General features: G+C 49.2%; 1 protein-coding gene across 1 annotated transcript in view; it reads left to right on the top strand.

Annotated features, from left to right (window-relative positions):
- The first annotated feature begins 7,212 nt into the window (after positions 1 to 7,212).
- Positions 7,213 to 12,249, top strand: part of CSK (C-terminal Src kinase) — a 61,260-nt gene continuing 56,223 nt past the window's right edge. Inside the window, exon 1 of the mRNA XM_005309226.4 lies at positions 7,213 to 7,849. The gene's annotated coding sequence lies outside the window, so the exon portion shown is untranslated. The remainder of the gene's footprint in view (positions 7,850 to 12,249) is intronic.

Raw genomic sequence — 12,249 nt, 5'->3', positions numbered from 1 at the left:
TCTCGCCCCCACTTTCTCGGCTTATCTTCCCTGGGCCATTGTGATTCCATTTGAAGGTGATCAGCAACAAAACTTGGAATGCAAATGGCCTTTCCTGTCTCATCTGGGCTCTAGAATGGCACTGTTCCCAATTGCACCACTGTGACTGATCAAGCACAAGCTGCAAAGGAACCAGAGCATCCAGGCCAGCCATCACATTTTGGGCACACCCAGCATTCCTTGCAAATGTGGCAGGCCCTGTGAGGAGTCACATCTATCCCATGTTCCCACCCCGTTGGCCTCTATAATGCCTGTGGGCCATAATGCCTATTTGCACCTGTCCATGTTTTGGGCTTGTTCCATCACCGGCTTTGAATGGATCCACCCTGCATGAGGAGGCAGGAAGGCCCCAGGCGGGTGGGGATCATAGAATCATAGAATATCAGGGTTGGAAGGGACCTCAGGAGGTCATCTAGTCCAACCCACGCAGTGCTATGCTCTCACACTCATGTTGCAAATGTTGCGATGTGGGGGTCACTGTCCTGTCCTGCAGCCACTGCCAGGTCAACTCTGGGCTGGTAGTCTGTGACATATGCCAGCTCAGGGAGGGAAGACACTGGTGTGTTTCTGACTGCACTGCTTTTGACGACTGAATATCTTGTTGCAGGGTTGTTTCCTTTGTGATTTTCACACAGGTTTCTTCTCTCGCTCTCTTTTGGTTCCTGAGATGGGACTGGCCTGGTTCCTTGAGGGAAGCTAGGGGGGAGAAGATCCAGCTGGACACTTGTCAGTTCCACCACATTGCTCCTGTCCCAATTCATAGAGTGGTGTGTACAGATCAAAAGGGAGGGGAGAAGCGCTGGGTTCCTGGAGAGGCCCAGGGAGGAAAGGAGAAAGCTGAAGATCCTTGTCAGTAGTGTCTCCTGTTTTGCTTTCTCTTTCAAATCTCAGGAGTCTGGGAGGTGGAAGGTTGGAAGGGTCTGCCCTGTGAAGAATCAAGAGTCACCTCCCCACCCAGTGAGGCAGGTGTGGTAGCAGCCAGGTGAGAGGGGATGGAGTAGGAAAGACCCAGTACTTACCCTAGCAATTGGGCTGTCTCTGCTTAGATGATTGGGCTGGGCCTACTGCACTCCTCAGCTCCTGCCACAGAGTCCTCTGATGGCAGGCTGTTTGTGGGGCCCCCAGCAGTTAATATGAGAGGCAACAGCCTACTGAGATGCACAGGTCAGCTCACTCTTCTCAGAGCTATTGTTTGAGGCTGTCTGCAGACTCAGGCAGGTACTGCTGCATCAGTTACACTCAGGTCATGTTTTCGAGCTTTTCTTCAAGACCATGATGGCTAGACAGATCCTCTTATTTTTAATGAAAGCTAAAATTCTGATTATCACATGATTCCAGGAGCTGGAGCCCTAGACACCGGCTTATAGAGCCTATGTCTTTATCCAGCCCTGCCTTGGACCAAGACTGCTGTTGAGCCATGGTCCTGTATTTAATACAACAATCCCTAAACCTCGGATCAGTGCCATTTTCAATCCCTGTAGTGCTTAACTGCACCTGCTGTTCTATAGTGCCTGTCCTGTAGGGTGACCAGATGTCCCGATTTTATAGGGACAATCCCGATTTTTGGATCTTTTTCTTATATAGGCTCCTATTACCCCCCACCCGCTGTCCCGATTTTTCACACTTGCTGTCTGGTCACCCTACTGTCCTGCGAAAGACTGTCCCCGCTGGAGATGTGGAAGTCCCATGGTCTCCTCTATTAAATTATCTTGGTGCGCTTTTGCTTTGGGATCTGCCTCCAAATCCCATTGTCACAACCCACACAATGCAGGGGTTGTTCAAAGGGAGAACAGGGCCTTTGGGGGGGCATGTCAGGGAGTGGACAATTCATAAAAATTTTGTTCAGTGACAGCAGAGACAGCATTTCTGGCTGTTTCCTTCCGTGAAAGGAGTGAACACCTGCCACAGAGGAAGCTGATGGTTTCAGAGTAACAACCAAAAGCTTGTCATTTTCATTTCCGCTGGAGTTATTTCAGCTTCTCTTTGCTCTAGCGCTGACGAAAGCCTGACTGACTGATCACCCAATCATAGAATCACAGTTCTGCCCATATATGCGCGTGCGTGTGTAAGCATATATATAGACTCGTACTGGTTTTACTTCTTCTTTTGGCTGCTGTGTGCTGTTGCTGGTTGGGGGATGAGCAGCAGATTGCTGATATTTCTACTGCCCTTTGCCACTCCCTGATAATACAGCTTGGGAAACAGAGTCAACTGACTGGTTCCTCGATGTGTCCTTATTACGCCACAACCAGGAAGTCTGGAATGTGTGTGCCTATTCAACAAGGGCCTGATCCGACTCCCATTGTTTTTAATGGGAGCCGGCGCAGGCCTTGGATTGGATTGTTAGTGACTCATCAATATCCCTTGTTCGCTTATTTAAAAGAATCAAACCAATGAAGCGTCTAGTTAAACACTTAGTTCCAAATTGTGAAGTCTGCACTCACATTGGCGAGCACTTACTCATGTGAGTAATCCTCTGAATTCAATGGGCCTGCTTGAGTGAGCAACTGCTCAGCAGGATGAATCAGGGCTTTACAATTTGGCCCTTAGCTTATAGCATATGCAACCAACAATGGTTCCTGATAGTTACCTTTGTAGTCATCCCTTGTATTCTACACCACCCTTTTGTACTTTGTCTCTATCTATACTGAATGCTCTTTGCGGCAGGGACTGTATGATTGCATGTTGGTAGGGCACCCAGCACAGTGATTTGATCCTAACTGGGGTCTCCGGGAGCTATTGTAATGCACATTAATGATTTAATAATAAATAATAATAAATAATTATAATTAATACGGTAATAATAATAGCTAGAAACTAAATGCTATAGGATGAGGGTCTCCACCTCCTGTCTGGAGCCGTCGGAACCTTTCACTGTCAAACAGCCCCACAAAACAAATCATCATCGCCTCCATCCTCCTATATGTGATGGATCAGATAAAACTTCCTCAGAGCCCATTAATGCAACTTCTTCATTGACCAAGGGAGGTCACTATTGAGTGGCAGGAGGCGTTCCCTTCCCCAGCCCATGGTGCTGACTTCGCTTGGAGCAAGAAGCTCCAATGACTCCAAGGTAGGTTAGCTGAAATGCTAGTCCGGTTGAGCGGGTCTGAGTTGATGCGGGGAAGTCCAGAAACAATTTGTTTCCAGACAGTTGTGTAGCTCAGAGACTCTGAGGGCAGAAGGGACCATTACAATCATCTAGCCCGAACTGCATAATGCAGGCCAGAGAACCTTACCCAGTAATTTCTGCATCAGGCAGAAGGGAAAAGCCCTCAAATTGTTTCATAGTGTGGACCCGAACTGAACACCTCCCTTCCCATTCACTAGCACACAGATCACACACCTGCTCATCCCCAATCGGATGAACCCCCTCCCAGTTGCACAGACCACTTCCTTTCCTACTCATAGTTACATAACAGCCAGTGGCCACTACAGCTATGAACACGTAACATTAAGAAGGTAGTTAATGTACATGTTCCCCTTGTACTGCATCACAGCAGCTGGAAACAAAGAGGCAAAGCCAGCATCGGGGTTTTTCACCTTCCTCTGCAGCGTGGGGCATGGGTCATTTCCTGGAAGATTCTCTGCATCTTGAAGTCTTTAAACCATGATTTGAGGACTTCAATGGCTCAGACACAGGTTTGATACAGGAGTGGGTGGGTGAGATTCTGTGGCCTGCGTTGTGCAGGAGGTCAGACTAGATGATCATAATGGTCCCTTCTGACTTTAAAGTCTATGATTCTCTGATCATGTGACTAGCCAGCTGTTTGTGGACCTTCCAGAAAGTGGTCTACGGTAAGGCCCAAAACAGTGAGTTCTTGTACTGCTTTGAGACACTGTGGTCCCAATCCTGTCTTCTGATATACCCGAGACAAACCTGTGTCACTCCCTTGGAAGACAGTGTGTTCATTTCTGAGCCCAGGACTGGGCTAGTCAGGCCAGATTCTCATTGCACTGTAATTTACTTCCACTTAAGATTCTTTATGCTGCCAGTATTATTATTACTATTATTTATTTGAATTGTGGTAGCACGTAGGAGCCCTAGTCTTGGTCCAGGACCCCCCGGTCCTTGGCGCTGTACAAACACAAAACAAAAGTAGAGTGTAAAGGGTCCGCAGTGAAAATCATAGAATTGTAGGACTGGAACGGACCTCAAGAGGTCATCTAGTCCAGTCCCCTGCACTCATGGCAGGACTAAGTATTATCTAGACCATCGGTTCTCAAGCAAGGATCTGAGGCCTCTAGGGCATGTTTCAGGGGTCCACCAAAATAAACCAGAGAGCAGGGCTGGCGTTAGTGTTGCTGGGGCCCAGGGCAGAAAGCCCAAGCCCAACCCCTGCCATGTGGGGCTGAAGCCAAAGCCTGAGCATCTTAGCTTTGCGGGGGCCGGGACCCCGTGGCATTGTGCCTGGGCAGTTGTCCTGCTTGCTACCCACTAATGCCAGCCCTGGCTTCTAATCTACTGGCTATGCAGAAAACCAGTTATGGCACAGGTGGGCCATGGAGTTTTTATAGCATGTTGGGGGGGGGCTCAGAAAGAAAAAGGTTGAGAACCCCTGATCTAGACCATCCCTGACAGGTGTTTGTCTAACCTGCTCTTAAAAATCTCCAATGATGGAGATTCCACAATCTCCCTAGTCAATTTATTCCAGTGCTTGGTTCATCATTATTAATCTGACCTTATGACAAATCTAGGTTATTTTCTTTAACCATTTCATCTAAACTCCCAGGTTGCAGCCACACCATGTTTATTTCTGATCACATTGGTAAAACAATTCTGCACATAATAATCATTTTATACATATACAAATGCCTTTAACCCAGCATGTGTCCAAAGCAATTTAAAAACCAATCTGCAAACAATGCACGTGTTATTTCATGTTCCATAGCATAGGGCAACAGTATATTGCAATATAGGACAGGAAGTAACAGATCCCTTTACTTTCCTGCATTGAATCTGTACAGATGATTTAGGATGTCACTATGTACTTCTCTGAGGTGCAGCTTGGCCAGGACAAAAGGGATAACAGGTCTAATTTTACAAAGGGCTCTGTGGGACCGTACTGATTACATGGGGTCAGAAGTTCAGTTTTATATCTCATCAAAACATGAAGCATCTCATAGCACAATGCCCATTAGCATCAGGCTGGGGCTTTTGTTCAGTAATGAATCGAAGGGATGAGTTCCCCCGTGACTGAATTGCCAGCACCACTTTGTGCAGCATCTTGGCTTTTCACTGGGAGTTTCACATCCCAAATGCTGACCTGGCCTGATCCTATGTTGCTTATGAGAGCATGAGATGGGACGGCTTCAGACTTTGCTCTTTTCAGACTCAAACGACTCTCTGGGAATTGGATTAAATGTGTTTGTAACTTTTTTGATTTTGCGGCTTCTTATGGAGGGTCTCTGGGCTTGAGAGCCAAGGTTGGACTGTCCTGATGTTGAGGGGATTCTCCTGATTTTGAGTTGGCAGTCCCATGACCTTGAAGTTGGGCTTAGAAACCTTTTAAAGTGCCCTGAAATATATTGTGGGCTGGTGCAATGCATTGTGACACTATATCATGACATGATGTGGCAACCCCAGGGATCACACATGAGTCCCTGCTAGTACAGTGCTTTGAAGATGCAAAGTGCCATGGAAATGCCAATAGGCTTCCCTGCCAACCATACATTGATGACATCCATCCCTGTAGTGTGTGCATCAGCTGCGGACAGTGATGTTCTCAGACATCACTGTGCCTGAGTGAGGGAAGTTTGTGGGTGAGAAGCGGAGGTGGCTCAGGCTCAGTGCAGGGAAAACAGAAATGATACTGGTAGGAAGGGAGAAGTTCTTTGAGGAAACAGAAGCAGCTATGACAGCTGATGTGGCGGTAGGTATTTACCCTCTGATTGACCTGATTACCAAGGTGGTGCACAATAATCTCCTACTATTATTTATTTGTAGTTGCAGTAGCACCTAGAGTCCCCAGTCAAGAACAGGGCCCCATTGTGCTATGAATTGTGCAAATCCCTTGTAGCTAAGGTACTCATAGATTGCTAATCACCATAATATCTTGGTGTGCCCTTACTCGACTCATAACATATTTTGCTTGTATGTTGTACCCTTCCCTTCCCTCCCCGGTCTGTTTATTAAGCTCTTTGGAGCTGGGACTCTGTTATGCTATGTTTGGAGAGAACTTAGCATAATGCGGCTCCCATTCCAGTGGCTTCAATAATAATAATAATAATAAAGAAGCCTTCATGCTCAAATAGCAGGTGTAACCAGAAATGCCTGTTTCCAGTTAGCTAAAAGGTTGCACTTCTTCCTTGCAGTCTTAGACCTAGCCACTCTGATTCATGTCTTTGTCACCATCCAGGCTGGGCAGAAGCATCAGTAAATACAACAACAGTCGGCTTTGCAGGACCGCACTAGACTGAGGAAAGCACGTCATACCAGCGCTCTGCGCTCTATATTGGCTCCCTCCCCAGTTCCTGGTATTGGCCTCTAGGACGTGGTATTATTCTTCAAAGGCAAAAAAAGTTATGGGGGAGCCTATCTCTCACTGCTCCCCTGTGACAGCTGTGGTCAGCAGAGGTGCTGCAGTTGAAGGAGTCCAGAATGAAGGCCTTGGAGTCAGACTGTGGCATTCCCAACCACCAAAGATCAGTGTGAGCCACCATTAGGGCATGTCCTCTGGGCAAGCCGCCTGTCACTGACAACAGCTGTAGAATAGCTGATCTCCCACCTGGAGACAAAAGGAGAACACCACACTTCAAGAACCAGCATCACCCACGAAGAATACAGTCCTTTCAGATGGACCCGATGTGGTTTGAAATGTGTGTATAAGATGCCTAGATACCACAGCGATGGGCAGGTTAGGACGGTCCTAGATGGATTCAGATGTACCTGGGGAAATATTAAACGGATCCAGAGTCAATTTGGAGTCCTGCAAGTCCCGTGCAAAGGTGACTTAACATCATGTCACCATGCCCGGCACACGCATCAGGCCACTGAGCGAGCTTTTCGCAGCCTGCAGGACAAAACATGACCACCCCATCCACCACCAGTTAGGCGTCTCAAACCTGTTGCCCTCCTCTCAGTTATCTCCCGCCTCTCCCTCCCTCGTCCCATGTGTAAGTCCCCTTCCCCCGCCCCGCCGAATCAATGCGCCTGGATGACCAGCAGGTGGCGCACGGTCCCTGCCCACACTTCGCCTGGGAGCGGGGCGAGCCCCGGCGGCGCAGGCGCGGTGCTAGAGGCGGACGGATCCGGGTCCGGGCTCTGTTTCCTTTCACCAGGCCCTGCGAGCTCCCCTCCAACTGTGCCCGAGAGGGAGCGGGGTGGGGGAGAGAGCGAGCCCCGCACCCACCGCACCGCCTCCCTCCCCCGGGATCGCACAGGGCCTCCCCGCTCCCTCCAGTCCAGTAGTGGGCTGAGCCCCCTCCCTTCCCGTGCCTTCTGCGGTACTCCCGGCGCGCTCCGAACCCCGGGAGCTGCAGCGTTCCGGGATCGAACGCTCGCCGCGTTCCAAGGAAACTGGCAGCGTTCGAAATTGGAATCCTCCCGTCGGCCTCTGCTACATTGTTTCCTCTTCCCCACCCCCTCTCCCCGATCCCCCTTGCCCCCGTCCCCACTGTTATCCGAACACCCACCCCGACCCCACCCCTTTGTACCTCTCCCGCTTCCCCTCACCTCCGTCCCCGGCCCAGCAGCGACCGGGGACCCCCCCGCCGCATGGAATATCCGGCAGCTGGCTGAGCCCCACGCTGAGAAGCCGGCTCCCCGACGGGGAAGCGGAGCCGGAGGCAACTCGGAGCCTGTAGAGAGGTGAGTACCCGAGACCCCCACCACTCTCATACTTTGGGGAGGGATGGGAGTGGTTACTGTAGGGACCGAGGCTGCATCCTCCTCCTCGCTGCTCCACAGCCCCCCAGACTGCACTTGGGTGGATGCACCAGGATCATAGTTTACCCCAACTTCCATTCCTCTGGTGGGTCTGAATAATCCTGGGAACAGCTCTGTCACTCAGGGGGCACTCCATGCTCAGATGGGATTATAGTCCTGCCGTCTGACTCCAGCCTAGCCATAGAGAGAGACATCTGGGACTTCGCAGGAGGCCTGTAACCCCTGTGTGGGCACTGATGGATGATTTCCTGGCTATGCCCCCTGGAGTGAACTGCCTGGGGCAGTACCAGCTTTGGCACCTAGACCCAGTTTGTCACCGGTTGCCGAATGGGGAGGCAGGGAGAGAAATGACTTTTCAGATTGCGTGTGGATCTTTGGAGGGCTTCAGTCACTCTCCCATTTGGACTAGGCCTGTGCTCTCTTCCCCTCCTTCCCAAAATAAAATCTCCTTTCTTCCCATAATGAGACCAGGGTGTGTTTGAATAGGTGATTTCGGCATGAATAAGATGTATCCGTTTGTTACCCCAGTACTTTGGGTTTGGAAATCTGTTGTGGCTGAAGTGGATTTGAATGGTTGGATTATCGGTTTACTCCTCCCTTCCAAACAAATGGAGGGTCAAACTGCAAGTTTCCTTTGCAGCCCTAGGAGGCTTCTAACTGCATGGGTGGGAAGGGAGAGATTCACTAGATAAAACCTTGACCCTTCCATGGCCGCCCATCCCTTTCTGTAGCTGCTCAGGGCAACAATCATGCTCGGTTCTCACAGCCATTCTGACAGTGCCCGAGATGACAGCAGCTGAGACAATGGGGACTCCCTCCTCCCCATGCTGACCGTTTCTTCCTTACCATGGTGAGTCTGGGAGCCCAGAGAATGGGGTTGCTTATGCAGAGCTCATTCTAACCCAAGATTCGTGTGCTCAGGGCTGTGGATGGGGATCCAGGGCCCCTAGGCTGGTTTGATTCCATTCACTGAGGTTTCTCTAAGCCCAAGGATCAAGGGCCCTAGAACTCCTGGCTCTGTTGAAATACATGTTGGCTCAATATGAATGGTAGGCTGCTGCTGTCACCTAATGTGCATTTCCTTGTAGACAGACAGCAGTGCTACAGCGCTCGTCAGTCTTAGCCTTTCAGAACCACATTGTGGAAACCAACAAAGCTATTGAATGCAGAGAGTTTGGGTTTTTCCTCGCCCCCCTCTCCCCCCACAACAATAAGCAAGTCATATTGCTGTAAACTGAGCGGTCTGTCTGTAGGACAAGCAGCAGGTCTGTATTATTACTCTCACTCCCATCGTAGAGTAGTCCCCTAGCAGCCATTATTGTATGTCATCCTGATGGGCGAGCGCAGCAGCGCTGCCTTTGTTGACGCTCTGAGCATAGGTTTCATGGGACTCGAAGTATGATGAGATTTCTTAAAATATCTAGTGTTATTTAACTTGCATTGGAGGTGAGTGGAAGGCAGACTTGATTGAGGTATTTAAGGTTATGAAGGGACCGGTGAAAACTTTAATATCACATTACAAAATGGGTTCAAGGGGCACTGCGAGCGATGGCCAAATGAATTGAGAATAGATAAAAGGAACTGTTTCCTCGCACAGTGTAATCAGCCAATGGAATTTGAGGCTGTCAGTGGGAGATCAGAAAGCCGAATGGTGCGGTTGGGATTAAAACCAGTCTGAATAGTTGTCTGGCCATTTATCATTGAGTGTTCTGCCTGGTAATAGAACAGGAATCAAATCTCATGCTCCATGGCATAAGCTGGTTACTTCAGAGGTCAGGAAGGACTTTTTCCTTGCTCCACACACATACACAGTTGCACTTGTAGCTGTGTACCTCAAGGGGGGCTCCCCAGAAGCGTGATGTATGCTGCAGGCAGGATACCAGACTCAGTGGAACCAATGTTTAGATTCAGCATGTTCCTCTTGTCTCCTTTTTCCATCATTAACTCTGTATGTCGAAGACTTATCTCTTGATTCATTCAAATTGTATTGGGATGGAGCTTTGGTGTATGGATTTTTGACCCCAGTACAGGGTTACTTGTTTTGATTCAATAATCCCTTTGTTGTCTCTTAGGCATCTTGCGATGGTCCCAATCTTGCAGTTGAATCCATGTGAGTGGATCCTTCCACCTGTGCAAACCCCACTCAGGACAGGAATCAGGGACCCTACAGAAGTCAGCAGGACCCCACTCAGATGCATGTGTGTGTCCATGTAGCTCCGATTGCGGGATCACAGGAGGCCTGTGGTTGTATAGTACATCTGTAGCCCACCCGTTCAAAGCCTTTGAGTGCTATAGAACCTTTCTGCAAGTGTTCATAGCTCGCGAGTGTGTAATGGGATAAGGTGCTGAAGGGGCTAATTGAATATAATTAAGATTGGTTTTGCCATTGGCTGTTCTTTTTCCTGAATTTTTAAAAAAAGAAGCTTGATCTGTAAAATTGTTGAGCAGCTGAAAGAGAGAGAAAGGACTAGGTGGTGTGAGTCCAGTTCCAAGGGGCAGGTGTCTCTGCTGCAGAATCGCTCACTGCTGCCCCCTTTGTTGGGTTAAACACCCAGTGGCTGTACTTGAACAGCAGGGGGCAGGGGGTTGCTTCTGTTTCCTGGATGTTGATTGGCCAGTCTTGGGATAGAAAGGACAAAGGACACTGTCCCCTGGGATTGTGGGATAGAGTTGGCGGATTCTCAGGACCCGAGTCTGGGGGGGACTGGGCCTGAGCTGCGTCCACACTGCGAAACAATGGAGTATGAGCCCAAGCCACCCCCAGGACTCAAGCTCAAACCCTCCACCCCTTCAAGGTCCTGGGACCCAGGCCTGAATCAGACAGAAATGTCTGTAGACAGAAGGGGGGTTTGGGCTTGAGCCTGAGTGCGAGTTGGGGCTTATATTGACATACCCCAAACAGCGAAAGATTAAATGGGGCACTGAGCCGGATCATGCCCCTAAAGAAGCAATGGTAAGGCGTGGTGGTGGGGTTGTAGAGGGGAAGCTTGCACTGCTGCCTGTTCTACAGATGACTAGAGGCCTTCGGTTGCCGTGGCTGCTAATTCAGTGTCTGACTTGGACAGAGCTGCACCCGCTTACCCCAGGGCTGAATTTGACTCTGCGTATGAATCCTATTCATTTCACGGGGCGTGCTTCCCTGGACAATCATTGCACAAGAATGCTTTGTGTATGGTCTGAGGCTGTCTCTATTCTGGCCCTTCCCTCAAAAGTTTCCCACTGGTTCATCTCCACCAACCTATAGCAGCACTGGAAGCACTAGCAGAGACCTGGCTGCAGCTGGCCACCATTATCTAACTAGAGTAGCATTTTGCCAGGAACTAGTCAGAGCAGGTGTAGGTGGCTAAAACCCCAGCGGTTGCCTTGTCTATACTAAGCAACAAAGTCCTGTGGTACCTTATAGACTAACAAATGTATTGGAGCATAAGCTTTTGTGGGTGAACGTGCGTCTGACGAAGTGGGTATTCACCCACGAAAGCTTATGCGCCAATACATCTGTTAATCTATAAGGTGCCACAGGACTCTTTGTTGCCTTTTACAGATCCAGACTAACACGGCTACCCCTCTGATACTTGTCTATACTAGCGCTTCTACAGTTCCTGACACTTGTGCAGTTCCGCTGATAGTAGGTAGGAAGCTTCACTGGAAAAATGTAGTTTACACAGTGGAGACGGTGGATGCTTTTCTAACTTGTGTCAACTGTCAGGCGTACAGTGCTCCCTCTTTGGTAGGTCCACTTGCTGTCCTAGCACACAGGAGTCCGGATTACTGTTAAGCATTACGCTGGGAATAAAGGAAAGTTAAACAAAAAACCTGTTTGGAACTTGATGGGTTGGCTAATTGTACAAAACAAAGAGCCACTCCTGCTGTGATCTGCCTCCTTGTATTGCGGATCAGGATGGCGTTTGGCAGAGCTAGAGATCATATATGAGCTGCAATCCCCAGCCCTAGCAGGGTGAGTTAAAGGTGCAGTTTCAGTTCTGTGTCCTGGCTTTTGTAGCTTTGTGTTTTTTTTGTAAAGTTCTAAACCTCGGGGTTGGTTTATGCCCTACTGTTTGTGCGTTCACTTAACTAAATTACTAATGGATTTATGCTAAATCAATGACACTTCAGCTCTTATGCTGACTTAAGACTGCACACACTAGGGGTTAACCCATGTTCTTAAACTAGCACGCAAACTGTGTGTAAACCAGTCCTAAAGAGCTGGGAGCATGACGACCACCTACAAATATCCGAGGTGGAGGAATCAGAGTGGTACATGGAGGGAAGCTTAGGGAAATGTGCCCTGGGCTTGTGCGGTTAAACTGGTGCTAACCCCTAAT

Source organism: Chrysemys picta, chromosome 10 (genome assembly GCF_011386835.1).
Source record: "Chrysemys picta bellii isolate R12L10 chromosome 10, ASM1138683v2, whole genome shotgun sequence".
In the NCBI taxonomy this organism is placed as follows: Eukaryota; Metazoa; Chordata; order Testudines; family Emydidae; genus Chrysemys; species Chrysemys picta.
This window is presented reverse-complemented; position numbering and strand designations above follow the sequence as displayed.